Genomic DNA, 14,582 nt, shown 5'->3' with positions numbered 1-14,582 from the left:
ATTTCTTTCTCAAACAGAAAGGAGATTTAGCAAAAATGCTACCTGAGAAATACTAAGTTCAATAAGAAGTTACATTTTAGATAAAGGATTTGAGGATACCAGCAAGTTGTTTTTTCTCAGAAACTAAGACCAAGAAAGTGTGACTTCTGTTCTCATCTCCATTACTAATGAACCACGACTATGTGTAACATCTATTTATTCAGAAAAGCCTTCTTATCAAGTTGACAGAAATAACCAAACTTAAAAATCAATTAAAGAGCTTAAAATATCAAAAGATATTGATTAGTTGGGTTATGTTTGTAGAACCAAATTAAATGGAATTGTTTATGTCAGAGACGAAATAGAGACAGTCAATACAGGCACATAAAGGAGAATAAAATTTAACCCCACCTAACAGGAGTTTACAACTCCTCTCAGAGATCAGCAGAGGATGCCAGCCAATCCCCAAGGGCAAGTCTGTTCATGCCACCTCTGGACTTCCTTGTTCCCCTGATCCAGCCACCCTCATTCAAAAAAGACAAAAGACCACTAGGCAACCAATCAGCTGAAAAAGCCGAATAACTTTCATATTTATCCCATAAAAATCCCTTAATTTCTGAGCAACTTGGAACTCATTGTCCCTATCACCCTAAGTTTCCCAGCTTACAGGTCAAAAGCTTTCATCTTTCTGCTTTGTTTTACTTGGAATGAAGACTTTGGCTTTTTTTTTTTTTTTTGACGTGTTGAATTGAAAATGGAGGAAAACACACCTAGCTTTGTCCTTAGGAATGTACTCAGCAGCATTCCTCTACCGTTTCCACAAGGTCCACTTTGTTTCTTTAAGTCACTGCACAAAGTTTCCTTTCCTTGATTAAAGAAAACATCTCCTGCTCCCATTCATACAGCAACAGAATATCCATAAGTTTGTAAACAAGGAGCCTAATGGTAAATTTTTGCACAAGTTTTGCTCTAAGAAAAAGTATATCACTAAAATGAATGTGCATGTTTTTTAAATCAACACATGAAAATGTGTGGTCCACAATTTATCCTTACCTGCATTAGATGTAAAAAAATCTCCGACCCAAACTCATTGACTAACTGCTTTGAGGTGCATTTTCTTTACTTCAAATAGGTTGTTTTATTTTAGGCTTGAATGTCTTCTTTCATTTTATATTTCAATTTCCAAGCCATTTACGATCTTTTTAGAGAGCGGCATGACATAAATCTCTAGGGGAAAACATATGGAAGACTTTATTAACAATAGAATCACTTGGGTTTTTTGTTTGTTTTTGTATTTGTTTTTTTGTTTGTTTGTGCTTTGTTTTTTCATGTGCAATAGAGAGAGCATGCAGCAGTCCCTGGAAATGAAATCTAAAGATAGTCATGGTTTCTTTATTTCTTGAAAGTACAGATGTCATCGCCAACAAAACGTTTTGTAATGGGAAGCGATGAAATTCTTCTGAGTGAACAAAGCAGTCTGAAGGGGGCTTTTGAGTTAATGAAAGTGAGATACAATCAATCCTTTTATTTACAGAGACTTGAGCCTCTCTCACCACAGCGGAGCCAGAAGCTTCTGTTGGATGAAGACCCGTTCAGTCTCTCAGCCAGAAGAGAATGCAGAGGCAAAACTTCAAATTAGACTTGGGATTTGTCAGATAGACTCAACGCTTCTATTTTAACAATCCCCTCTTTAACCCTACTCCTTGTTTTCCCTACATTCACCTAACGATATCCCTGACAAAGTATTAATTTAGCACGTTTTTCTCCACAACCGCTGACACAGAGATACTGACATTTTTATAAGACAGGTTTAAAGAATAAAAACTTAGAATACCAAAGAAATGCTTCCATAATTGTAGAGTCCATCGCTAGAGGCAGTGAGAATATTTGGTGGTGTGTTTTTTGTCTGTTTGTGTGTGTGAGAGGGGTGACATTCATTCTCTTATTCAAATCAGAAGAGAACTATGCTCTGATGAATATAGTTTCCTCAGAGTTTCATTTCAGTTTTTGAAATGAAATAAAAACTGCCATTACCAAACATAATTACATACCATATCACCATATCCACCAAAATGGCATTATAAATTTGGCCCATTTCCATAAGCTGAATCCATTCTCAATTCTTAAAAAATTGTCATAGGCAATAATCAAAAGAATATGTAAGTCTATAAAGGCATTTCCCAAAGAAAGTCACCACAAAAACATTTCTGAGTCACAGAAGAATCACCGAAAACATGTTTTAATGTCCCAATAGAACCTCTCTGAATGAGCTAACATTCACATTAGTTTTTAACTATTTCATTTAAAAATTGGATCATGGTATTATTTAAATTGAAGCTTTATTAATATTAATATATGTTGCATGTTCTAAAATTTATCATGGGTATTCATGTCTGGCCCTGAGAATAGGAAAAAATCCACCAAAACAGAAATCAAGATGATTTTTGCCTCTTAAATCTCGTCTCATGACACTTGGAAAACTCAGTGAAAAATAAACATTTTTTTTTTTGATCATTTGTGCCTCTACAAGTGTACATTGCCTCAGGAAGGGACTCTGGACAAATTATGAGATTCTGGTCCTAGCTGAAAGAGCGAAATAATTTTGACATTTTCTCCTATTAGTGTTTATAGTCACTTATGTTTGCTGGTATGAGAATTTCTTTTGTTTTACTTCTCTCTTTTTTCTTTTTTTTTATACATGTGAGAGTCTCTGATATTTTCGTACTTTTTAATCCTATTCCAAAACCCTAGATGTCCTCAGGTTGTTGCTTATACACACAATAAAAATTCATCCGGAAATATACCAAAGATAATGTTATTTAGAGACAGAGCTATTTCGGCTAGGTTGCTTTCAGTTTAAATTCACAGAAAATTTGGTCAGAAAATGACATTTTAAAAGCAAGAGGAATTATTAGCTCGTGTATCTGAAGTGTTCAGTGCTAGATGTGATTTCAGGACTTTTTTTTTTTTTCCCCATGAACTCAAACAACAGGACAACATTCTGTTTCTCTTCCCCCCATTTCTTGGTTCTTTCTGTGTCAGTGTTTTCTTTTTTAAACAGATTCTTCTTCTTCTGATCTCTATAAAACTGTCAGCTGGGTTATCCACATCCTTATTCATGTCTAAGGGAAGTAAAAATAATCTCTCATGAAACACGCTAACCATGAATGGGCTAACCTAGTCACGTATCCAGTCGGAACTCCCATTATGAAGTAGAACCCCACTAAGGCTCCAAAAGCACCAATTTAGTTCCTTTTGCATAATGACTTTCCATTGGATTCCCAAATTCAAACCAAATAATTTTGTAATGATCTTGAAAAATGTAAAACACCAAAGGAGATAACAGACTAGTAACGTAGCATTAGAGAAGAAACTGAGAGCTGTTGATGGCAAATCCAGCATCAGTATTTTTTCCTAAGACTTTCCAGGAGTAAGCTTGTGAACATGTTACTATATTGGTTCCTGAGTTCTACTCACCACAGAGGAAGCTAATCCTTGAGGAAGTACAATTGTTGGAAGTTTGTATTTTGGATGGAATGAAACCTGTGATGGTTAATTCTATATGTCAACTTAGCTGGGCCATGATGTCCAGATATTTGGTCAAATGTTAGTCTGGATGTTTCTCTGATATTGTTTTATGGATGACATTAACATTTAAATCAGTGGACTTGGAGTAAAACAGATTAACCAACATGATGTGTGTGGGCCTCATCCAATCAGTTGAGGGCCTTAATACCACAAAGACTGACCTCTTACAAGGAAGAAGGAATTCTGCCATCGGACTGCCTTTGGACTTAAACTGAAAACCCTTCCCTGAGTCACCAACCTGCTGGACTACTCTGCAGATTTTAAATTTTTACCTCCACAATCATATGAGTCAATTCCTTAAAATAAATCTCTCTCTTCTCTCTCTCTCATACACACACACACACACACACACACACACACACACTTCGTTCTGTTTCTTTGGAGAACCCTGACTAATACAGAGTCTTAATTAATAACCATAAAATGTGTCTTTTGCATAAGTTTACGAAGAAGTGTGTGAGCCTTTTATATAATTATATCAGATAGGTAAGTAGAGGTAGATAGATAAATGAGAGAGATAGATGATAGATAGATAGATAGATAGGTAGATAGATAGATAGATAGATAGATAGATAGATAGATAGATAGATGATAGATGATAGATAGATAGGTTTTTATTGACCTGAGTCACTTGCCATCTCCCCATCAAACATTTCCAATCATTAAGCAACGGAAACTTAATTGATAAAAATGTACTTTAGTTTCTCTATGAAATTATTAGTATTAAATACATCCACAGCTCATTTCTTTATGACTTCTTTTTGTTTAAAACATTTGCAGTTCCTATTCTCACAAGGAATAGGATAAAAAACATTTCCATGCTTCAATAGCTGTAGGGTTTTCTGTCCACCCTCTCTCAGCCTCTCCCTCCCAACATGAAGACCGGAATATTGCTCTGCAGCAAGACTGTAAGAAAGGCAAATATAAGTATCCAACTGTATTGATTTTGCCTTACGTATTACAATCTCTGAGAATTCAACCCAATAAGAACATTTCTCTCTAGTAATTTCTCTCCATGACCATTCTTTATTTACTCTTGTACGAAGATCCTTTAAACAATTTAATGATTGAACAATTTTTGTTTACCATTCTGGTATAATCTTTGTGTACCAACTACTGCATGTTTTTGATTCTACAGTTATTTCAAAATGTCTGCTTTATACTCAGCATATAATTGTGTGTTCACACAATTAAAAGACAGAAGATTTTACTTTTTTATGCAAGCCATTTCAGAGACAGAGATTTCCTTTTCTATATTTCCTTATTAAGACTCAGCAAGATGTTTATATCAGTATGTTTGCCATCTTCCGTTACAGAAACTACATGTAGGACCAATGGTTAAACTAATTAACTAATTAAATTAATTTAAAATAAAATACAAATTAGGAAAGAGTCGATTTGACTCTAGAAACCATGTCATGGACAGCAGGATATTTCTCAGAAATACTGTGAAAACTAAATTCTCTTCTAATCTTATCTCCAACTTTTCAATTCTGTCTCTGTGCACCCAACAGTGCAAGGACACACTCCAAGACAAACTGAAGTTCATAAAATCGCACATAAAATTTAACAAGTGCCATGTGTGTTGGAGGCAGCTTCAGTCTTGTCAGCATTGCCAGCACTTGCAGATTTCTCTGTTCTTTGCCAACAGAATCAGAAATACACTCGATTAATTATACGGTAAGGCGCATTGGACAACTAATATGAAAGAGAAGGAAATCACTGTATATAGGTTTAAAATATGTGTCAAGATTGACTATTACACTAGAATGTTTATTTCTGATCTGATTACAGATACATTACTGAGCCAAAGGACCATTTCATCTTTTTCTTCATATTAGAGTCTTTCTGGAAGAAGTAGAAATTGGACATTCACAGGAACCTTTTATAATACAACAGCAGTAAAAGTCAGTTGAAAAAGAACAAAATCTCAACTTAGTCTAAAATAAGAAAGTAATTGGTTGGTTTTTGTAAGGGGAAAATCCAGAGAATGGAACTAGCCTTAGATGTGGCTGAGAACTGAGATTTAAACAAGTGCAACAGGTATCTAGCTCTCTCCTTTTATCAGCTCTGCTTAATATGCGGTGGCATTATTCACAGGCCAGCTGTCTTCTCAGGGTGACAAAGGGAGTCCCAGCAAGTCTAGACTCTCCCACAACTCAGTTATCACTCCTAATGAAAATGAGCTTGCTTTCCCCTGGATTTGTCATAAAATCCCAAGTAAGATTATAATTAGCATGTCTTTGGTTATGTAAACACCCTATGGTAAACTCATTATATAGAATGGGAGCCCCTCAGGCAAGAGAGAATGTGATATTAAAAGAATGAAGAAGGAATTCTAGGCAGGCAAAATCAACAGATGGCTTCTACAAATGCTCAGCCTAGTTCTTTCAAAATTAGAGTCCACAGTATGGGGGATTATTGCAATGACAAGAAGTTCCGCTTAACAGAAAAGGAGAGACAGAACTGCTGTGGCTAGTGGAATAATCGCTATTCTGGGGACACTTCCCCTCTATTATAACGTCTGTTAACCTGTCTCCCTCACTAGAATTCGAATTTCTTCTCAGTAAGGATTCTGAATATCTATCCTCAGTGTGAGCCAAGTGAATGTTAGAATTTAATACTGAGTCCAAATTAAATATTTGAGACATATCAAAGGGTGTTACCACATGGAAGATACAGAAATTATCATATTACTCCAGAATTTAAGCTTCAACTATTTCATGAAAAACGTTATTTAGTGATTGTTGCTGTTAGCTTTAACAATGATAAGTCCTTGAATTTAATTTTCACTTTGTTGATTTCCAAGCACTTTCACATACTTGATTTCCTTTGGACTTTCAACAATCTTGTGTCTTTCACAGGGTCATGGTTAATACATTTGTTTAAGGGGATATCATTTTATGTCAAAACTGGTTCAAAGTTGACATCTTCTGGCTATTTACCCAGACTTATTTCTATTATCTGTGCTGGATTCTTTCCATATTACATGTAGGGTATGGTAGCCTGGGCGCCTAGGTCATTTAAAAGTGAAGTAGAATCTGAAGCAGGAGGAAATGTTCAGAAGACAAAACCAAAATGTAATAGTGCCAATGGCAACAAAAATAATCTAACAGGAAGAGCAATAACAGAATTTTAGACTAAAGAAAATGCTTTACATTGCAATTTCATTGGTTCATGGTACTTGCTAGCCATATGACCTTGGGCCAATTAACCTTGGAAACTCAGTTTCAAGCTCTGTCACAATCTGGTACAGTAAGAGCATCTCACATTGTTCTGATATAAAAATCCAAATCACCACAGGCAGAAAGATGACCAAAAAGAGGAAGACAAATAAGATACCAAAGAATCAACCTGCTCCAGGATACATGCCAGTTAGAGTTATCCTTAACAATTTATAATTTATAGACTCCATTTGTGACTGACCAGCCCTAACGCCAACAATCTTCAAGCCTTATATCTGGTAAAAACATTGTACTAATATTAATAGTGAAAATACAAAATGCAATTTCTTCCCTGTCTCAGGGTACATTCCTTGACAGTTATTAAAATTTAAATAACCACTAAAAATTAGTCTTATGTGATAAAGTCCTATACAACAATAAACCAATCACAGTGTTCAGCACCACGTAATATTCCCATTCTTTTGAGACAAGCCTTAGAATTAGTGACACCTAGAGTCAAGATGAAATTTGTGACGATAGATAATTGGCTCAAAACCTAATACTAAAATGTTATAAACCTTTTTTTAAAGAAGGGACTCTTAACCTGAATACCTTGAGTGCAATTCAGGTGAACAATAAACCTCAAAACTGAAGAAAAGTTGTATATGTATACACTTAGAATAATTTTTCGAGAGAGAGAACTTATATCTTTCAAACAGATTTAAAGGGTTACAGGTTATGAACCACTGTTGTAAAATTTTGCTATTAACGTGCCTCCCACAGAATGTTTAAATACTAAAATCTTGTTTGTACTTAGCTCAGTACACTTAGTAATTCTTTAGTGTGCCTGAGATTAAAATATATTAATTTTAATATTAAATATTGGGTTCTTAAATTTTTTCATCTCTAGATAAATGAGTTTACATTTATCTGAGGTGAGTTACATTCAAGTGTTTCTTGGACTACTCAAAAAATGTCTTGCAATAACATTCTTACTTTCTTTCCACTTATACTGAAATTGGAAAATACTCCCAACTGTACTCTTCACCATATTTAGAGGATAGAGATTAAATGAAACCAATCTCTATGGTAATTCTGTCTATGTTTCCTCTCATTGGAGCACATTCCCAGTGTTGGCTAACATCCAACTGCTTTGTGCACCTGAGATAAAGACTTTTCTGACCAACAGAGCCTGAAGACCTTTTTTTCTTATCTGAATTCTTTAAAAAACTTACAATTGATGACTCTTAGTTGGTAATTAATTATTTTCTGCTCTGCCCATGACATTTCCTAGCAGATGGCTTAATGCTAATTCAAATTAAACGAAATTGGTGAGTATGTTACTATTGATGTTGCATTAGTGCTCCACTAATTAAAAAAAAATGTAAAAGGGCCTTTTCTATTCTTTAAGAATGGATTGATGTTTTTTCTCTAGAAAATTTACATTTTTATGGCATGAAATTTCTATTTAGTAAATGAGGCCTGGGTCCTTCAAAATTGGAAAGAGCTGCCCTTCAACAGAGAAATTACACCATATGTAATAATCTGGACAGACAATTATTTAGTTAAAAAGAAAGGCAATGGTAAGTTTTGTTCTTTAATTGGAATGTGACTGAATCACAAGAGCAGTTCAACAAGTGTGCTCTGTCCCTGCCATTTCTGGCTTTTTTCTTTAGGTTTCACTTCTATCTCCCACTAGAAAATACAGAGCATAGAATTGTCACGGATGGTTTCAGGTCTTAGCTAGAACATTTCTTACCTATGACATGTTGTTCCCTCATCTATAACATTAGTCCATACCCAACTGGCTTACTGTGATTTTTCTGAATAGCATTGTCTAGAGACCTTCAAACCAGTACCTATACAGAGTGGCAAGCCTAGGCTAACCATTTGTTTAAGAGGTATTTTATATAAGCCATATCAAAATAGCCTGCTGCCTATTCAATGGATGACATGTCTTCATGGAGGTGAGAGGAATGAGATTCATTAAATGCTCAGGAAGATTGTTCACCCATTTTAAGAGAAGAAGAAAACAAATTAAAAATTATTTTCTTTCTTAGTGGTCTGATTTCTTTCCACCTTTCCTTGGATGCAATAATACTCATTGAATCTTCTGCATTGCTGAGCCTCCATTCATTCATTCCATTGATTAAACATGCTCCAGAAACATTCATCGTAACTCATATTCCTAACTCCCAGCCATAGAATCTATGGCTTGACGCCAAATATTTCACAGTGTAATTTAACCTTTAGAGTATCAAAAAAATAATAAATGGAGCCACTTTTAAATGGAGATGCAACTGTCTTGCCAAAGGAACTGCCTTGCATGTCTAACGCCTCAAATCTTTGGAATGTTAAAACAAGGCAAAATAATCTCTGGACTGGGCCTAAAGCAACCTTGTGTCCCAAAGAGCTGTTTGCAAATATAATAAGAAATCAGATATTATGACTACTGGATTGACGACTACTGAGCTGAACATTAAAAACATTCTTTAGAATAAAAATCACTATATTATGTTATCAGCATCAATAACGTGCTTTCCTTCTGTTGATGTAATTGTTCTCCTTCCCTTTCTCATAAATACCACTTGCCTTTTTCTCCTAATTGGAACACTACTTGGGGTTCTGCCTGAATCAATGTGTCCCGAATAGTTATTTTTTTGATCTCAAATAAATGCTTGTTGCCTCTTACTTTGAAAGGCCTTTTCTATTTAGGTTAACAGCAGCATATACTCTGAAATATTCTGCTAAATCTACCTTATCTAAACTATTAGAGAACACTCAAACTTCAATAATAAGAAAATGAGAGCCCCACCTTCCAAAAAATAATGGGCAAAAGATTTGAACAGACATTTCACCTAAGAAGATGTACAGATGGCAAATAAGCACATAAGAAGCGCCTTAAAATCTTTGGTTATAGTTAAATGCAAGTTAAAACTGCAATAAGCTATCACTACACACCTATTAGGATGTCTAAATTTAAAGGGATTGACCATACCAAGTATTGGCGATGATGAAGAGAAACTGAAACTTGTATACACTGCTGATAGGAATGTAAAATTGTGCAACTGCCTTGGAACACACTTTGGCAGGGTTTCTAAAACTTAAAAATACAGCTACCATATTGTCCAATGCTTCCACTCTATGCAAGAAAAATGAAAGCATATATTCATACAAAGATTTGAACATTTGTATGGCAATGTCAACATTAGCTTTATTTGCAAAAGTCAAACACTGGAAAGAACCTAAATGTTTATCAGTAAGTATTTAGTTTATATGCTCAATCTTTTAAATGGTAGACATTTTAAAGAAATGTAATGAGTGATTGCTTGCTGTTTCTCTCAACAGTGAATGGCAAATATGCTAAGTTTATCTTTCATAATTGTCAGATTATACTCAATGAATACCCAAAGCCTCTTAGGTAAATCAATACCTTGCACCTGGTGGTAAATTACAATAAAAGTAAATCCTAGATCAAAGTCTGCAACACACCAAAAAATCCACTAAAAAGGGGGTTCAAAAATAGTTCAACTATTACTATAAACTTGAACTCTCTCCTTTTATACATTCTGACTAGCACCTTGCTAGTTTACTCTGAAACTTGCATGACAATATTCTTTTGGTGGGACTAGTTAACATCCTGATTGGACCACACAACAGAATCCTCTGCTAAATGATGGGTGACAAGAGAAAAAATAGGGAGTTCTGAATTGCACATGCTGCTCCAAATGTGGGGATAAAATCTAGCTACCCAGCTTGCTTGGTTCATTAACCACCTTCATGCATGAGTACAGGTGCCTGTACAAAACGCAGTCAATTCACATTTTCTGAAAATTACTCAATTCATAAGTAATTTGTTAATCCCTCATGTTCATCAATGAATTCTTTAATACGCAGATATAGTTATTTGAAATGTAAGCCAAAGCAGCTAATTAGGGACTTTTAGTTCTTCCCTAACTGGTCTTAGAGTTTATTTTTCTAATTGGGATAGTTCAAATTTAACTTTTCCTTGGGTGCAGATAAATAATCTACATATATACATATCACACTGTCAATGCTGAATTATTTTAAAATAAATTATAACTAATTTTTTTGCTGATAATACGTTTTCTAGACAAAACAAAACATTGTTTTGAATCCTTGTACACTTTATATCTTTATTAACCCCACTCTTCACCCAGAGCCTGTGGGTTCTGGGCATTTAGAGATCTTTCTATCCTCATCAAAATGTATTTTCTGTGTGCTCTAATTTTTCACAGCACTCTATCCTACTGGTACAAATCTGTTGCATTATCACTTGTTGAAATAACTGGCTTAGTCATATCACCCCCTCTCAAGTAACAGTTTTCCTTTAATGGGCTTAGCAAAATGGGCAATCTTAGTGACCTACAAGTATCAATGTAAAAATATTGTTCACAACAATAACATTTCCTAGTGCTTCCCAGTACTACCTGTAACTACTCTAATATGAGAGACTGAAAATTAAAATAATCAGTAGTTTCATGAGACTGACTAAAATGTACATCATAGATTAGTGATTGGAAAATAAACAAATGAATGTGACTGATAAGTGTAATGGGAGGAATTCTAAGATGACCCCAAAGCTTTCAATTCCCTGAGGTACATGCTCTGTATAATCATCTCTCCTTGGATGTAGACGGATGAGCTAGTTGCTTGATTAGATTATGCTATATGACAAAGGCAAAGTGATTTTGCAGATGTGATTAAAGTTCCAAATCAACTGACTTTGAGTTAATCAAAAGGGAGATTATCCTGGATGAGCTTGATCAAATCAGGCCTTCTGTCAAGAGATTTGAAGTAGAGAGATTTTTCTGATGGCCTTGAAGAATAAAAAAGTGTCCATGATGGGAGCTGCTTATGGAGAGGGCCACGTGGCAAAGACCTGAGAGTGTTCTGGGAGTTGAAAGCGCTTCCCTGCCAACAGCTAGCAAGAAAATGTGGACACCAGTCAGAGAGTCACAGGTAAATGAATTCTGCTAGCAACCTAAGGGAGCTTGGAATCACATGTGCCTTTAATAGAGCTTGAAGATGAAGACACAGGCAACCAACACTGATTTCAGCCTTGTAAGGCTCTGAGCAGAAGACCCTGCCAAAATTGCCAGACTCTTGGCGCATGGAAACTGAGATATTAAACATAAGATGTTTAAAGGCATTAACTCTGTGGTCATTTATTTTGTAGCCATAGAAAACCCATAAACTTCTACAAAGATGAAAACACAGTTCCTGGTAGGTCTCTCTTCCTCAATTGAGAAAATTCCAATTTGGGAATAATGCTCTAACAATATATATCAGGTGACATGAAAAGCTGCTAACATGAACAAATATTCAAAATCTTCATGTCACCCACCACTGTTCCACCAACAATTCTCTCAGCTCACACCTAGAGCTTTCTTTATATGGGGAATCACTCGTGATCAACTGATGAAGGAGGAAATAATCCAATGGACCAAGCTTTTGGGTCATAAATACGTCAGCTTGGTATGTGGGTGCAAACTGAAGGTGGATAGTGGCAGTTGCTTTATAGCCTCACTAATGAATGACCTGGGAAAACAGGGACAGATGAACTCCTCCCACTAAACAGAAGCTTGGGAATTGTACCTGTTTTCCCATTTTCTGTGGGCAGATAAGTGCCCCAAAATTAGAATATACAGGAACACATGGGCAGTAGCAAGTGGTCTGGCTGGCTACTCAGTAGATATACATATGGGAATAGATACAATGTGTAAACATCTTTATATCACATGTACATGCCCACCAGACACGATTTACAACCAAGAGTCACAAAAATAAACTTGAAGATCAAATGACTTGTCCAGTTGATAAAAAACAGCCTCTACCACCATAATGCTGCCATGCTGGCACATGAATGCAGTGGCCATAGAGGCAAAGATGGTGACCAAATAGAGGCTCAACAACATGCCCTACCTCCTTACGAAGTCCATGTAGCTGCTGCCACGGCCAAATGCCCAACATGCCAACAATAAAGACCAACGCTGAGCCCCCAATATGGCACATTTCCCTTGAGGAGACCAATTGTCAGTTGGTGGCAAGTTGACTACATTGAGCCAGTGATTCACTATGACAGGAATAGACGTGCCAGTTGGATATGCGTTTGCCTTTTCTTACAGGGCTTCGGCGAGCACCACCATGGAGCCTTTGAGCCATTTTCACAGGATCTTGTATAACATCATATCTGCAAAGAGTACAACTGTACAGTAAAGAAGGTATGAGAAAAGCCCTGTGTTGCCACCCAGAATCTGCCAGCCTCATGGAGCATCGGAACAGTTTGCTGAAGGCACCATTGCAGCACCATCTCAGAAATGCTACTCTGTGAGCACGGGGACCATCCTCCAGAACGTAACTGACATACGGAATCAAAGAATTGTACATAGCGTCGTCCCCAGTAGAATGCATAGATCTAGGAGAAAAGGGGTGAAAGCAGGAGTGACCCACTTATACCCTCCCAAAGACCCAGGTGGAGAATTTGTATTTATTGTCCCCACAGTGCTAGGCTTCAGCATTAGATAACTTGGATCCCAAAGGATGAAAACTTACACCAGGGCTGCAACAAGTGTCTTGTTGAACTATTAGATACGACTGTTACCTGGGCACTGAGGACCCCTTGAGTTCATGGACCAGCAGGTGAGAAGCGGGTCTTGGTCCTTTCAGGAGAAACAGGAATGTGTTACATTACAGGGACTGGGAGAAATATGTTTGGCATCTAGGCGATCCTCTTGGTACTCCTTTCAATTCTCCTAGTAAATAGCCAAATGTAGCAAGTATTTGGGTCTGAGAAAGGCATGGTGGTCAGGGATTCAGGTTCTTCTGAATGAAAAACCTTTCATAGAACATTTTTTATTCCCATTTTCTTTATATTCATTATAACAGGGCTAATATCTTTATTAATTTTAATATTACAAACTGTAAAATTTTAACTGCTTTTTGCCTTATTATTTTAAGAATTACTAAGCATTTAACTCCAACTCAGATAGATGAGGTACATTCTTTCCTGGTAGAAAAAAATAAAATAAAAACAAAAGCAAGATACTGTTTGCAATTCATTTTAGAAATTAAATATTTACTGTGTTATAGCTTGAGACGAAAATACTTTCCAAGAGTAAAACTTTGATCATGACTGCTGATTGATTTTCTTGACCTTTAAGAGTACACAGTTTAATTGTCATGATATTTAAGATAACAAAAGGCTTTTGAAGCAATTTTGCGAGGAAAAACAGTACTTAGCTACATAATCTATCTTAGAGTGACCAGTAAATTTTTATCTGTTTAAATTAGATATAATTTAAAAAATACAAACACATCTAATATATTTGATGTTTAAAATTATATTTCCAACAACAAAAAAAGGGAGGCTCATAAAGCCACTTGAAAGGTTTATTTCTGAATTGTCTTTTTTCTTCCTCTTATTGTATAGCAAAATAGTAGAGAGTTAAGGTTTGAAAATGATTTTCAAATCATTTGGTTCAGCTCCCTCATTTTTTAGAGAAAGAACTTAGAAAGTTTATTTGAGTTACCTAGGGTCATGCTGCTAATTACTGCCATAACTCCCAACTAACATGTGTCAAAATCTATTGTAAAATGTTCTCTGTCTCAATGTTCTTGGAATAATTATAGTCAGTGTTTATTTTTTCCATATTTCTTGGTGACAAATTTCTTGCTTTCATTAGTGTGCTTGTTTTTCAATATCTAAGTAAATCGAAGTAGTCTGCATTTTTATTTCTTCCCTGAAAAATATTTCCCAGATATAACACAAGTATTTAAAGAGGCTTGCTTTATATGTGCCCATCTAACATTAAAATTTAAAAGAATCAT

At 35.7% G+C, this 14,582-nt stretch overlaps 1 long non-coding RNA gene across 1 annotated transcript in view; it reads right to left on the bottom strand.

Moving 5' to 3' along the window:
- Positions 1-14,582, bottom strand: part of LOC109445101 (uncharacterized) — a 220,119-nt gene that overhangs the window by 48,915 nt on the left and 156,622 nt on the right. The window contains exon 7 of the long non-coding RNA XR_016019633.1: positions 1,033-1,206. This is a non-coding gene — a long non-coding RNA (uncharacterized LOC109445101). The remainder of the gene's footprint in view (positions 1-1,032; positions 1,207-14,582) is intronic.

Source organism: Rhinolophus sinicus, chromosome 17, assembly GCF_057876585.1.
Source record: "Rhinolophus sinicus isolate RSI-liver-muscle chromosome 17, RSI-T2T, whole genome shotgun sequence".
Lineage (NCBI taxonomy): Eukaryota > Metazoa > Chordata > Mammalia > Chiroptera > Rhinolophidae > Rhinolophus > Rhinolophus sinicus.
Note: the sequence above shows the minus strand (reverse complement) of the source record. Positions and strands in the feature narration are given on the sequence as shown.